This window comes from Triticum aestivum, chromosome 1D (genome assembly GCF_018294505.1).
Source record: "Triticum aestivum cultivar Chinese Spring chromosome 1D, IWGSC CS RefSeq v2.1, whole genome shotgun sequence".
Lineage (NCBI taxonomy): Eukaryota > Viridiplantae > Streptophyta > Magnoliopsida > Poales > Poaceae > Triticum > Triticum aestivum.
Genome location: NC_057796.1, coordinates 281,025,993 through 281,039,804, shown reverse-complemented (window position 1 = coordinate 281,039,804; position 13,812 = coordinate 281,025,993).

Genomic DNA, 13,812 nt, shown 5'->3' with positions numbered 1-13,812 from the left:
TGCCGGGTTGATATAATCGCGAGACTTATCTTGGCATTCCTAAGCTGGCTCTTTGTGTCACGCCAGGCTTGTGCGTCGACCGCTGTAGGGTAGCTAGGTTGGGCCCATGCAAGCCTCCCCCTCTTCTCCATGCTCTTCCGGGTGCTCTGCGTCCTCAGGTCCCGGCCCTCAAGTAAGCTCAGCCGCCACTGGTATGCCAGGTCGCGATGCCGTGGTCATGGCCAGGGGGTGAGGGCTGGAGAGCCAGTAAGAGCTCCTGAGTCGCGATGCTCAGGAGCCCCCCTTTTAACGTGCAAGTGAATCGCATGGGAGAAGAAGTAGGAGCCCGTGGTACCACCCACGGTCGTCTCGGGAGGTTCCTGGAGGTCAGCATGAGGGAAAGCACAGATTGCCGCGATGATTGCCGGTCTGCCGCAGGTCGCCCTGCAAGAAGATGAAGGCACTGAGGGCCTGGTGAGGTGACGTGCGCGGGGGTGCCGCGAGCCAGAGCTCGACCACTCAGATTTGTCGGTGCTGCAGGGACGTACCCGAGCACAGGCGCCGTGCCAGAGTGTGTAGCTCCCGTGGTGGGTGACAATCAAGGAGGTGATAATCATAGATAGATTATGCATGGAAAGCGATCGGTATTAGGTAAACACAAGAACGATACATGCCGCTGGGCCACACCCGAGCGGCTTGGGGATAATGCAGCCCGAGGGGCGCCCCCAGCAAAGTAAGCCAAAGATGTAAAGGGATACATGCCAGAGGGATGGACCCACGCGGCCTGGGAATGATGCAGCCCGAGGGGTGCTCCCAGCTAAATAAACTTGGAAAATGTCACCTGGTTCTGTTATTGAAGGAATGTTGGGGCAGCTGAAGACGCATGGTGAAGGGGTTGCTCCTCACGAGCCACCGTGACCCTGAGCCTCGGGAGGCTCTGGGGGTCTAGGTGGTTCCTTGAAGACCGTCTCCATCTCCGCCAGGACTACGTGATGCCTGGCCTCCTGAGCCCCCAGGATGCTCCGCAGGTTGCACTAGAAGGCGGACGCCACGCTCGGTAGGCCAAAAGGCATGCGAACGTAGCTGTGAGGTGGGCCCTCGCAGCGTCCCACGCACGAAGCCTAGAAGAGCTTCTGAGATGCGGCCCTGTTGAGCCCTGGGATGTCGATGCAGATGCGCAACCCGCCATCCTCGCCTGGATGGGGAGCCACGCCAGGTGACCGGCGGTCGCCGCGCATGGCTCTCGCATCCTGCAGTTCCTGAGTGGTCTTGGTAATGAACTCCTAAGCGCCGGGCGCTCCTCGCCCGGTGTGCTCCCGAGGGAACCGTGCTGCGAAGCACGCCTCCACGTGGTGCCCAAGCGCCTCCCTCATGATGTTGGCAAGGTCGGAGGCCCTCCAGAAGAGAGCCCCCGAGCCCTGCCCGAGGAGGGCACCGGGTGCGCCTTCCTATGCAAGGGAGGGAGGCACCCCAGGCGTGGGCGCCGATCCTGACGTGGCTCCACTTGCGGTGCCGCTCTCCTGAGGCCCTGTGCGGAGTAGCTGCTTCTTCTTCTTGGGGGCGACCTCAGGAGGGTACTGTGCTGCATTGCTGTCGGGGTCTTCGATTGACGCTGCTTGGAAGGCGCGCTCGATGGAGCATACTGCATCTCTTTCTTCGCAGGGGACTGTGATGATTCCGCCGCTCCCTGGCATCTTGAGGACGTTGTAGCCGTGGTGTGTCACTGCGATGAACTTGGCTAGGGCCGGATACCTGAGGATGGCGTTGTACGGTAGACGGATGTGGGCGACGTCGAAGTCGATGAGCTCGGTGCGGTAGTTGTCGCACTGCCCGAAGGTGAAAGGGAGGCGGACCTGCCCTATCGGGGTGGTGGAGCCGTCGGTTACTCCTGAGAAAGGCTTGGTAGGCTGGAGCTGATCGTATGGCACTTGGAGGCTGTCGAACGTCTCGACGGACAGGGCAGTATGCCCTGCGCCGCCGTCGATGAGGGTCTTGGTGACTTGCACGTTGCTGATGACGAGTGAGCAAAGCATCGGGAGGTTGCCAGCGGTGGCCGGGCACTTGAGCTGATCTGTCGAACTGAAGGTGATGGCGCACTTGGACCACCTAAGCGGGCGTGTGGCCTCGAGCCTGGGGAGGACTGCATTCACCTCGCGAGCAAACTGTGTGAAGATACGCTGAGAGGCTGGGGCCTGAGCTCCGCCCAAGATGCAGGCGATAGCCCGCGGCTCCTGGAAGCCCCTAGCCCCCTCGTCCTGATGGTGGTCGGCGTTCCTTCTTGGTGGTGGCGGCAGCGGAGGAAGTCCAGCATTGCCCCGAGGACGGTCCTCGCGAGGCTGATCCCTCCAGGCGCCCTCGCGAGGTTGGTCCTACCAGCGGTCCTCGCGAGGCCGGTCGCGCCACTCCTGGCCTGGGCCACGATCGTCCCAGTGTCCTCCACCATGTCCTCCTCCTCGGCCGTAGCCCCGGTCGTTGCGCTCGGGACATCCGTCCCGAATGGCCCTGAGCTCTTGACAGTCATTAGTGTTGTGGCTGTGGACGTTGTGGAAGGCGCAGAACAGACGACTGCTCTTGGACGACTCAAGAATGTCTCGGCCGCGCTTCGTCTCCAGCCCCACTGCGCGCACGGCCACCCCCTTGCGCTTCACGTCCTTGGCCTTGGCCTTCTTCTCCTCAGGGTCGGCAGCCGGGAGCTCGAGGAGGGAAAGGCACCCTTCCTCAGCTCTTTCGCACTTGGTTGCCAGGTTGAATAGCTCCAAGGTCGTGCACAGCTCCTCGTGGATGGCGAGCTCCTCCTTCATCTTGACGTCACGGACGGCATCAGAAAACACGGAGATGATGGCCTCGTCCGTCACCTTGGGGATCTTGAGGCGAACGTTGTTGAAGCGCTGGATGTACTTCTGAAGGGTCTCTCCTGGCTGCTGCTTGATGCGGCGCAGGTCACCCGCGGCCTGAGGGCGGTCGCGAGTGCCCTGGAAGTTGGTGACGAAGCGGTCGCACATCTCGTTCGAGGAGGAGATCGAACCCGGGGGCAGGTTCAGGAGCCACGAATGAGCGCCATCCTTGAGAGCCATGCGGAACCAGTTCGCCATGACTTTCTCGTCGCCGTTGGCCGCCACGATGCTCAGCTCGTAGAGCTGCAGGAACTCCGCTGGGTCAGGGGTACCGTCGTAGCGAGGAGGCAGGTCGGGCTTGGACTTGCCCGGCCACGCGACGCTACGCAGCTCAGGGGTGAAGGTGCGGCAGCCTGCGGTGGCCACCGGGACCCTTTGCTAATGTGGAGCCTGCCCTTGATGTCCGCGCACCGCCACCACATGCGGCGCACGGTCTTGTTGTAGTGGTGCTGGGAGCACGGGAGCGTTTTCTTGCGGACAAGGAACTTCTTGGCAGCTTCCTTCTTCTCGCGCAGGCGCCCGACGCGGTGGGTCATGCCCGGGGGGGCGCACGCCTTGCCGCCAGGACGCCGTCTTGGTGCAGAGATGGTGGAGGCGCCCCGTGCGCCACGTCGCCCGCAGTCGGCGGAGGGCGAGGCAGTGAGAGAAATGGCGCAGGGGAGCCGCCAGCAGTGCTGATGAGCTCGGCGATGCGGTCCAGCCAGTCCTCATAGAGGTCGTCGACGGGGCGGTAACGCAGGAGCTTGCGCGCCATGAGCACCGTGGCCTGTGCGTCCATGGGAGCGTGGCGAGCGTGAGACGATGAGCTGACCGGGGTCAGCAACGGAGTGGCGGTGCGGCCGTCCCGCTGCACCGAGGGGTGCATCGAGGATGCTTGCTGCTCGTTTCCCGCCGAGCCGGTGGCGGCGTTGGCGGGGGGTGACGGAGAACGATGGGGAGGCCCGCCGACAGGAGCGGTCTGAGCAACACGGGCGACGAGGGCGGCCCGGCGCTCAGCGCGAGCTCGACGAGCGTCCGCCATGGAGACGACGAAGCGACGGGACGCGGATCGGCGGAAAGAAAGCTTCGGCGCACCCCTACCTGGCGCGCCAAATATCTGATTTTGGGTTCCGGCAAAATCCTCGAGGTTCGAACACTGGGGTGCACACGAAGATCTCCCCTACCTAATCACGCCCTAAGCCTCACCGCGATCTCAAAGCTTAGCTCGACGAACCCGCAACACAAGAGGCATGAGATTTATACTGGTTCGGGCCACCGTTGTGGTGTAATACTCTACTCCAGTGTGGTGTGGTAGATTGCCTCTTGGGCTGAGGATGAACAGTTCAAGGGAAGAACAACCTCCTGAGGTGAGGTGTTCTTGTGCTTGGTGAACTTGTGTGGGTGAGGATGGTCTCAATCTGTTTTCTCCTACTGTGGTTGCTAGTCCTATTTATAGAGGCCCTGGTCCTCTCCCCAAATATTGAGCGGGAAGGGAGCCAACAACGGCCAAATTCGAAGGGAGACAACTAGTACAGGCTATCCTGACTAAAGGTGGTCTTCGCCTGCCAAAGGCTCTGGTGGTGATGCCGTCTTGGGCTCCACGGTGACCTCCGTCCGGCCGTCCTGCTGGTCTTGGTCTTGTTGCACCTGTAACACCCCAAAAATTTGACCTTGTTTTATTAATTAAAATTTTTCCAGGATATTAAAATTTTATTTTTCTGGATTTCTCCTTTTATTTCAGAACCCCTCTTCTCTTTAATATTGTGGGTTTTTACCTCAAATGAAAACTTTTCAAAAGTATTATTGGAACTTGTATGCCCTCTTTATAAAATCAATCTTTTATCAGTGGATTTATTCGCATAATTGTTTTTCATGAGCTTTATTCTTTTAAAATGATCTTTCATAAATTTGGAGCCCCTTTTGCACTGCAACCATTTGATAAATGCTTTTAAAATTTTCACCAAAATTTGGGGATGTCATGCGAGGTTTCCCCATCACTTTTATACAAAAATATCCTTTGGTCATTGGAGATTTTGAGCTCTACATCAATTCTTCAAATCTGGTCCAGTAGGCATTTTTGCACTACAACCTATTTAAATATTCTTCTAAAAATTCTTCCAAGTGTTTGGGGATGTCAGGAGATGTATATAATTCAACTTCATGCAAAACCCCAGTGTTGTTCTTTGAAAAATTTGAATGAATCATCCTCATCTTCATTCTGCTCCAGTTTGGTGATTTGTACTACAACCCTATTTTATTTTGCTCTAGTGCCCCTGATCGTTTTCCTGCTTATAGTCCTCCCTACCAAACTCTTAAGCCCAGGAGATTGGACCCATTGGAGTATCTTTAGTGCATGCAATGTTAGCCTTTAGTTTCTGCCCAAAACTGGTTTTCTCAAAAACTTGCACTAACAAATTTCTGTTTTTGCCAAACTAACCTTACCACCCTCTTTAACTCCCAAAGAGACTAGGAACTGGAGATTTTGGCCACCCCAAGAGTTGCCTAGATGCCCATGGCATTCTGTCGAACACCCTGTGTGCAGAGACAGTATTGGCATGATTTCTATTTTGCATTGTGAGCTTGAGCCCCTGACCCATCCAGCATGTCCACTAACCTCCTAGCTATCCCTAACCCTGGCCTGTTAACTGCCAGCCTCACCCAAGCTCTCTAGCATGCGCTGGCATTTCGTCGAACACCTGGTGTGCGTGCTCTGGGCGCGGCCAGAGCGCGCGTTTTGCACGTGCGTGCGCACGGGTCGCCGCGTCGTGCCCCGGCCCTTGCTCGCCTACAGAGCCGCGCCATGCACTCGCCCACTCACCAGAACCATCCAAGACTCCCTGGCGCCCTACAGCGCCGCCGTCAGGGCTCCCTTGGCGGCACGCCAGCGTCGGCAGCGGGCTCTGCCGTGGACGGCGCCGCCCAAGCCACCCGCGTGCGCCAGCTGCCCCCTGGGAACAGCCCAAGCTTATCCGCAAGCCGTCGGCACACGCTCGTCGCCGCCACGTAGTCCTGCAGCTACAGAAAAGTGGTCGCCGGCGATCCTATCCACGGCCGCCGCGGGACCGGCCTCGAGCGCCTATTTAAGGAGGCCCCGAGCTCCTCCAAGCACTCAGGCAACCCCAGTCCACCCCCATAGTACTCCCGCAGCCAGCAATCGACGGGGAGGCGCCTTCTTCCTCGTCTCCGGCCAGTTCGGCCGCCGCCAAGCTCCGGTGCAATACGTCGCAGCCGGGCCCTCCCCCGCCCATCTAGCGCCACCAAACGTCTCCCCATAGCCTTGCGGAGCTGCCTAGCGCCTCAGCCTCGACCAAGGACCACCATAGCCCGAAGCTCACTTTGCTCCCGAACCACCGTCCGCCGCGGAGCTCGCCGCCGGTGACTTCCTCCATCTCCACCTGCCTAGCGCCCACCGGGAGGACCGCCCTAGACTGGCGGATCCATCCCTGCCCTCGGGGCCCCGTGGGGAGCTGCCGTTCGTCGACGGCGATCGCCGAAGTCACGCCACTGTTCGGGCAGAGAGAGAGGAGGGGGGAGGGAAGACCAGTCAAACCTGACCAGTGGGCCCCCTGGACCCACTGTCAGCGACCCGCGCACCCGTCCTCTCTGGTTCAGTGAAAGCGCAAAATCCTGAGTACGTCTTCTCTGCTTCGAAAGCGTATTCTCCCCCGAAGCATTTTCTTTTCTGGTTTTATTTAAAGACAGAACTTTGACTGATCTTTGACTGGCTATATCTTTTAAAATAAAACTCCAAATGAGTTGATTCTTTTTCCTACCTCTCTTAAATTTCATCTAGTTTATTTTAAGATTTATTTCAAAAATATTTGGGACAACTTTTTGTACTGTTTTTGAAATGTGTGTTATTTGAAATATTTCTCTAAATAGGATTTTGGAGAAAAAGGCAACCTTCAAAAAGTGCACCCCCACATGCATACACTTGAAGGGAAGCATTCTGAACCCTGGCATAATATTTTTTTGGATGTTGTTGATACGGTTACAACATCACCTTGACTTGGAGCATACGCTATTTTATGTGACGGTAAGATCATACGCATGAGTGCAAGAATGGAGATTTCTTTGCTGTTATAAATGGATATGCTGGTGCTAGTGATCATCCTCGTAAGCTTCTCATGCATGCCGGAAGGAAGTCGGGAAAGTTGCGGTCTTGGGTAGACGCGAGCTAGTCCCTAGTTCCTCGTTGAGACAAGAATGTCCGGTATGGCATGGTGAGGCTTGATGAGTGGTGAGCTTACCTGTTAATGGAAATATTTTGTTATGCTATTCATGCAGAGAATACCTGAACCTCCTGAGTCGGCCGTAGATCGAGTCTTGTCCAGTAACCCCCATACTTGCTTCGTACTACCACTTGTCTCTGCCTTAGGTAGGGTACGGTTCAGTAAGTTGTCAACCCCTTTCTAGCACACACCGTACAGAGAGGCCGTGATGAGGGTCCCATGGCCATGGATTAAAGCCAGTCATCCGGTCCGGGGGCATGGGTGTTTCGGTTGTAGCCGAAGGGGTAGCTCCCCTAGTTTGCGCGCGGTATAAATTTTGTGATCCCATGCTACGTCGAGGTTGTAGCCTCCCCACTTAGAGTTTCGCTTGACAGGTGTCGTGGGTGATTCCAGACACCGGTAAGTTAAGCTGGTGTGTGCAGGTCAGGCGTGTTTTTAATTAAAAGACCGTAGACGGAATTAGTCCCGATGGACTAAAGAAATCCGTTACCCGTGGGTAAAGAGTACACCCTCTGCAGAGATTATACATCTATTCGAATAGCCGTGTCCATGGTTAAGGACTACAGTCTGGGATAGGTCAAGTGTCAGTCTTAGTGTCGGTCTTCGGAGGGAAAAACTGTTAAACCAGAACTTGGATCATGACTTGTGACTTGTGATGATTATGATTACTATTATTGTGGACTAACCATTTACTTTATTTGTATTATTGAGTATCCCTGGGATGGTGCTACCTCCTGGACATTCACTATGTTTATCCTTTATAAGCCCTTTAGGTGGTGTCGCTTAGACGCCCGACTGTGACATGCTTGTTATTTCTTTTATTTATAAGCCCTTTATGTGGTGTCGCTTAGACGCCCGACTGTGGCATGCTTGTTATTTCTTTTATTTATAAGCCCTTTATGTGGTGTCGCTTAGACGCCCGACTGTGGCATGCTTGTTATTTCTTTTATTTATAAGCCCTTTATGTGGCGTCGCTTAGACGCCCGACTGTGGCATGCTTGTTATTTCTTTTATTTATAAGCCCTTTATGTGGTGTCGCCTAGACGCCCAACTGTGGCATGCTTGTTATTTCTTTGATTTATAAGCCCTTTATGTGGTGTCGCCTAGACGCCCAACTGTGGCATGGTTGTTATTTCTTTGATTTATAAGCCCTTTATGTGGTGTCGCCCAGACACCCGACTGCGGCATTGTTGATTTATTTGCACCCCTTTTTTCGAGGAGTCATTTCAGACACTCGATCACTACATTCTATTTCTATATTGCATATTTATATTTTAACCACATGTGTACATCCTGGATTTCGTATATTTCGTGACAGACGTTATGATCATAGAATATTTCGGAGCATGTTTTGATATATTATACCCGTGTTCTTGATGTTTGCGAGTACATTCAAAAGTACTCACTGGCTTGTCCCTGGCTATTGTCTTGGCCAGATTTCTTCCGTGGAGAAGAGCATTACGACGACGGCCCCGGAACCTACGCAGTGTTGACAGCAGCCTCGCGAAGATAGGAGTTATCCTGGTCAGCTGTTCCTGTGGGAAATGGAGTCCCATAGACGCAGATGAACCACAAACCGCTTCCGCCATCAACCTTTAGAAACCAAGTGTTGTACTCATAGGCCACAATGGTCTTGTACTGCATATTTTGTACTTTGCTTGGAATTTCTGTATCAAGTTGGTGCCTCATCAGCTAACAGTAATCCTGGGGCTGGTGAGCACAAGGGCCATTTTCAGGAGAATTTATATCCCAAAAATCCTGTCCTGACAGACTTGGTATCAGAGCCAGGCTGACCATTGGCTAATCCTATCTTAGCCAGGTCAATAAACCTAGGTTAACCAACCCACCAGATATTAACCCAACCCCGGCCAAGCTTCTCGCGTAAGATAGCCACACAGTGACCCCGACGCTTTTGGCAGTCGGTGCCCAACCTATCAGCCTAGCCTGTCGATCACGCGCCAGTGACCGACGCCTAACATGTCTCATTCGCAAGCGTGCGAAGGAAGACTCCGTCCCCTTTTTCCTATAAAAAGGGCACGGTAGCCTCAACCCAGCACAGCACAGCCTCTTTCCCCAAACCAAGTCACGATGCCTGGCCCCATTGTTCATGAGACCACAGCAACCAGCCTTGGAGGTTTTGTGACCGTACTTGCAAACCTCACCCGCCGTGCCTATGCATTAGAAGAGCCCCCAGAATATGTTGTGTACCAAGAACTCATGAGCGGTGAGAGCCGTCAGTTCTGGGCCACTGTACACATTTATGGTAGGGGTCTATCGCCAGAACGCCCCTACAGGTTCACTGGAAGGACCACTCCCTTTGAGCCACAAGCCATCCAACTGGTAGCTCGAGAAGCTATAGTTCAACTCCGGCACTTGTCGCCCAGAGTTAACTGTCGCTCGTTCTACTACTACCCCAGTCGTAACGGGTATGGTAGGCCGCCCCAGGTTGCCAACGGAGATCACGAGACGGATCCTGCACTATTGCATCTGGTGCGCTATGTAAGTGCACTAGAGGAACTGTTCGATCAAATCACCCTTGATCTGATCGCAGCTCGTGGAGAACTGTTTCGCCGAGCCCCGGCGAGAGGAGAAGTGGAGCCCGACGCCGACAACCTAGTCGTGCTATTCGGACACCCGATCGAGCCCTTGAGGTCTGCCCCAGCCATCGGCCAAAACGCTTTGGCGTCCCCAGAAGTGCTTCGTCGCCTTTTGGGATAACTCCAACGGGGTTGTGGCCAACAACCCCCGCGATGGTCATCATCGCTACCCGACCCTGCAGCCCCTCAACCTCATCCGGTTAATCCCGACGGTGAAACCCGTGGAGAAGCTTCAACGTCCACTAGGCAAGCCCGCTTAGATATTAACGGAATAGACTAAGTCACTCGAGTAGTAACGAGCCTTATTATTTCTACGCCTCGTAATTGTGTGATCCTGTATCACCATTATTAAAGGATGTCTGCTTATGCGCCCCATTACCAGAGACATTTTCTCAGGACCTTGTCCTTTTGCCTTTTTCATTGTAAACATCATGGCCATGTTTATTTGTGTGTTGCAGCTTTATGTTTGTACCTTAAATGCGTGCTATGAGCAAACTCTTGGTTTCAACTAATGGGAGTTTTTTTTTAAAACAACCCTTAGCAAATCTCGAGGACGAGATTTTTCTTAAGGGGAGTAGTGTTGTAACACCCCAAAAATTTGACCTTGTTTTATTAATTAAAATTTTGCCAGGATATTAAAATTTTATTTTTCTGGATTTCTCCTTTGATTTCAGAACCCCTCTTCTCTTTAATATTGTGGGTTTTTACCTCAAATGAAAACTTTTCAAAAGTATTATTGGAACTTGTATGCCCTCTTTATAGAATCAATCTTTTATCAGTGGATTTATTCGCATAATTGTTTTTCATGAGCTTTATTCTTTTAAAATGATCTTTCATAAATTTGGAGCCCCTTTTGCACTGCAACCATTTGATAAATGCTTTTAAAATTTTCACCAAAATTTGGGGATGTCATGTGAGGTTTCCCCATCACTTTTATACAAAAATATCCTTTGGTCATTGGAGATTTTGAGCTCTACATCAATTCTTCAAATCTGGTCCAGTAGGCATTTTTGCACTACAACCTATTTAAATATTCTTCTAAAAATTCTTCCAAGTGTTTGGGGATGTCAGGAGATGTATATAATTCAACTTCATGCAAAAACCCAGTGTTGTTCTTTGAAAAATTTGAATGAATCATCCTCATCTTCATTCTGCTCCAGTTTGGTGATTTGTACTGCAACCCTATTTTTATTTTGCTCTAGTGCCCCTGATTGTTTTCCTGCTTATAGTCCTCCCTACCAAACTCTTAAGTCCAGGAGATTGGACCCATTGGAGTATCTTTAGTGCATGCAATGTTAGCCTTTAGTTTCTGCCCAAAACTGGTTTTCTTAAAAACTTGCACTAACAAATTTCTGTTTTTGCCAAACTAAGCTCACCACCCTCTTTAACTCCCAAAGAGACTAGGAACTGGAGATTTTGGCCACCCCAAGAGTTGCCTAGATGCCCATGGCATTCTGTCGAACACCCTGTGTGCAGAGACAGTTTTGGCATGATTTCTAGTTTGCATTGTGAGCTTGAGCCCCTGACCCATCCAGCATGTCCACTAACCTCCTAGCTATCCCTAACCCTGGCCTGTTAACTGCCAGCCTCACCCAAGCTCTCTAGCACGCGCTGGCATTTCGTCGAACACCTGGTGTGCGTGCTCTGGGCGCGGCCAGAGCGCGCGTTTTGCACGTGCGTGCGCACGGGTCGCTGCGTCGCGCCCCGGCCCTTGCTCGCCTGCAGAGTCGCGCCATGCACTCGCCCACTCACCAGAACCATCCAAGACTCCCTGGTGCCCTATAGCGCCGCCGTCAGGGCTCCCTTGGTGGCACGCCAGCGTCGGCAGCGGGCTCTGCCGTGGACGGCGCCGCCCAAGCCACCCGCGCGCGCCAGCTGCCCCCTGGGAACAACCCGAGCTTATCCGCAAGCCATCGGCACGTGCTCGTCGCCGCCACGTAGTCCTGCAGCTACAGAAAAGTGGTCGCCGGCGATCCTATCCACGGCCGCTGCGGGACCGGCCTCGAGCGCCTATTTAAGGAGGCCCCGAGCTCCTCCAAGCACTCAGGCAACCCCAGTCCACCCCCATAGTACTCCCGCAGGCAGCAATCGACGGGGAGGGGCCTTCTTCCTCGTCTCCGGCCAGTTCGGCCGCCGCCAAGCTCCGGTGCAATACGTCGCAGCCAGGCCCTCCCCCGCCCATCCAGCGCCACCAAACGTCTCCCCATAGCCTTGCGGAGCTGCCTAGCGCCTCAGCCTCGACCAAGGACCACCATAGCCCGAAGCTCACTTTGCTCCCGAACCACCGTCCGCCGCGGAGCTCGCCGCCGGTGACTTCCTCCATCCCCACCTGCCTAGCACCCACCGGGAGGACCGCCCTAGACTGGCGGATCCATCCCTGCCCTCGGGGCCCCGTGGGGAGCTGCCGTTTGTCGATGGCGATCGGCGGAGTCACGCCACCGTTCGGGCAGAGAGAGGAAGGGGGAAAGACCAGTCAAACCTGACCAGTGGGCCCCCCGGACCCACTGTCGGTGACCCGCGCGCCCGTCCTCTCTGGTTCAGTGAAAGTGCAAAATCCCGAGTACGTCTTCTCTGCTTCGAAAGCGTATTCTCCCCCGAAGCATTTTCTTTTCTGGTTTTATTTAAAGACAGAACTTTGACTGATCTTTGACTGGCTATATCTTTTAAAATAAAACTCCAAATGAGTTGATTCTTTTTCCTACCTCTCTCAAATTTCATCTAGTTTATTTTAAGATTTATTTCAAAAATATTTGGGACAACTTTTTGTACTGTTTTTGAAATGTGTGTTATTTGAAATATTTCTCTAAATAGGATTTTGGAGAAAAAGGCAACCTTCAAAAAGTGCACCCCCACATGCAAACACTTGAAGGCAAGAATTCTGAACCCTGGCATAATATTTTTTTTGGATGTTGTTGATACGGTTACAACATCACCTTGACTTGGAGCATACGCCATTTTATGCGACGGTAAGATCATACGCATGAGTGCAAGAATGGAGATTTCTTTGCTGTTATGAATGGATATGCTGGTGATAGTGATCATCCTCGTAAGCTTCTCATGCATGCCGGATGGAAGTCGGGAAAGTCGCGGTCTTGGGTAGACGCGAGCTAGTCCCTAGTTCCTCGTTGAGACAAGAATGTCCGGTATGGCATGGTGAGGCTTGATGAGTGGTGAGCTTACCTGTTAATGGAAATATTTTGTTATGCTATTCATGCAGAGAATACCTGAACCTCCTGAGTCGGTCGTAGATCGAGTCTTGTCCAGTAACCCCCATACTTGCTTCGTACTACCACTTGTCCCTGCCTTAGGTAGGGTACGGTTCAGTAAGTTGTCAACCCCTTTCTAGCACACACCATACAGAGAGGCCGTGATGAGGGTCCCATGGCCATGGATTAAAGCCAGTCATCCGGTCCGGGGGCATGGCTGTTTCTGTTGTAGCCGAAGGGGTAGCTCCCCTAGTTTGCGCGCGGTATAAATTTTGTGATCTCATGCTACGTCGAGGTTGTAGCCTCCCCACTTAGAGTTTCGCTTGACAGGTGTCGTGGGTGATTCCAGACACCGGTAAGTTAAGCTGGTGTGTGCAGGTCAGGCGTGTTTTCAATTAAAAGACCGTAGACGGAATTAGTCCCGATGGACTAAAGAAATCCGTTACCCGTGGGTAAAGAGTACACCCTCTGCAGAGATTATACATCTATTCGAATAGCCGTGTCCATGGTTAAGGACTACAGTCTGGGATAGGTCAAGTGTCGGTCTTAGTGTCGGTCTTCGGAGGGAAAAACTTTTAAACCAGAACTTGGATCATGACTTGTGACTTGTGATGATTATGATTACTATTATTGTGGACTAACCATTTACTTTATTTGTATTATTGAGTATCCCTGGGATGGTGCTACCTCCTGGACATTCACTGTGTTTATCCTTTATAAGCCCTTTAGGTGGTGTCGCTTAGACGCCCGACTGTGGCATGCTTGTTATTTCTTTTATTTATAAGCCCTTTATGTGGTGTCGCTTAGACGCCCGACTGTGGCATGCTTGTTATTTCTTTTATTTATAAGCCCTTTATGTGGTGTCGCTTAGACGCCCGACTGTGGCATGCTTGTTATTTCTTTTATTTATAAGCCCTTTATGTGG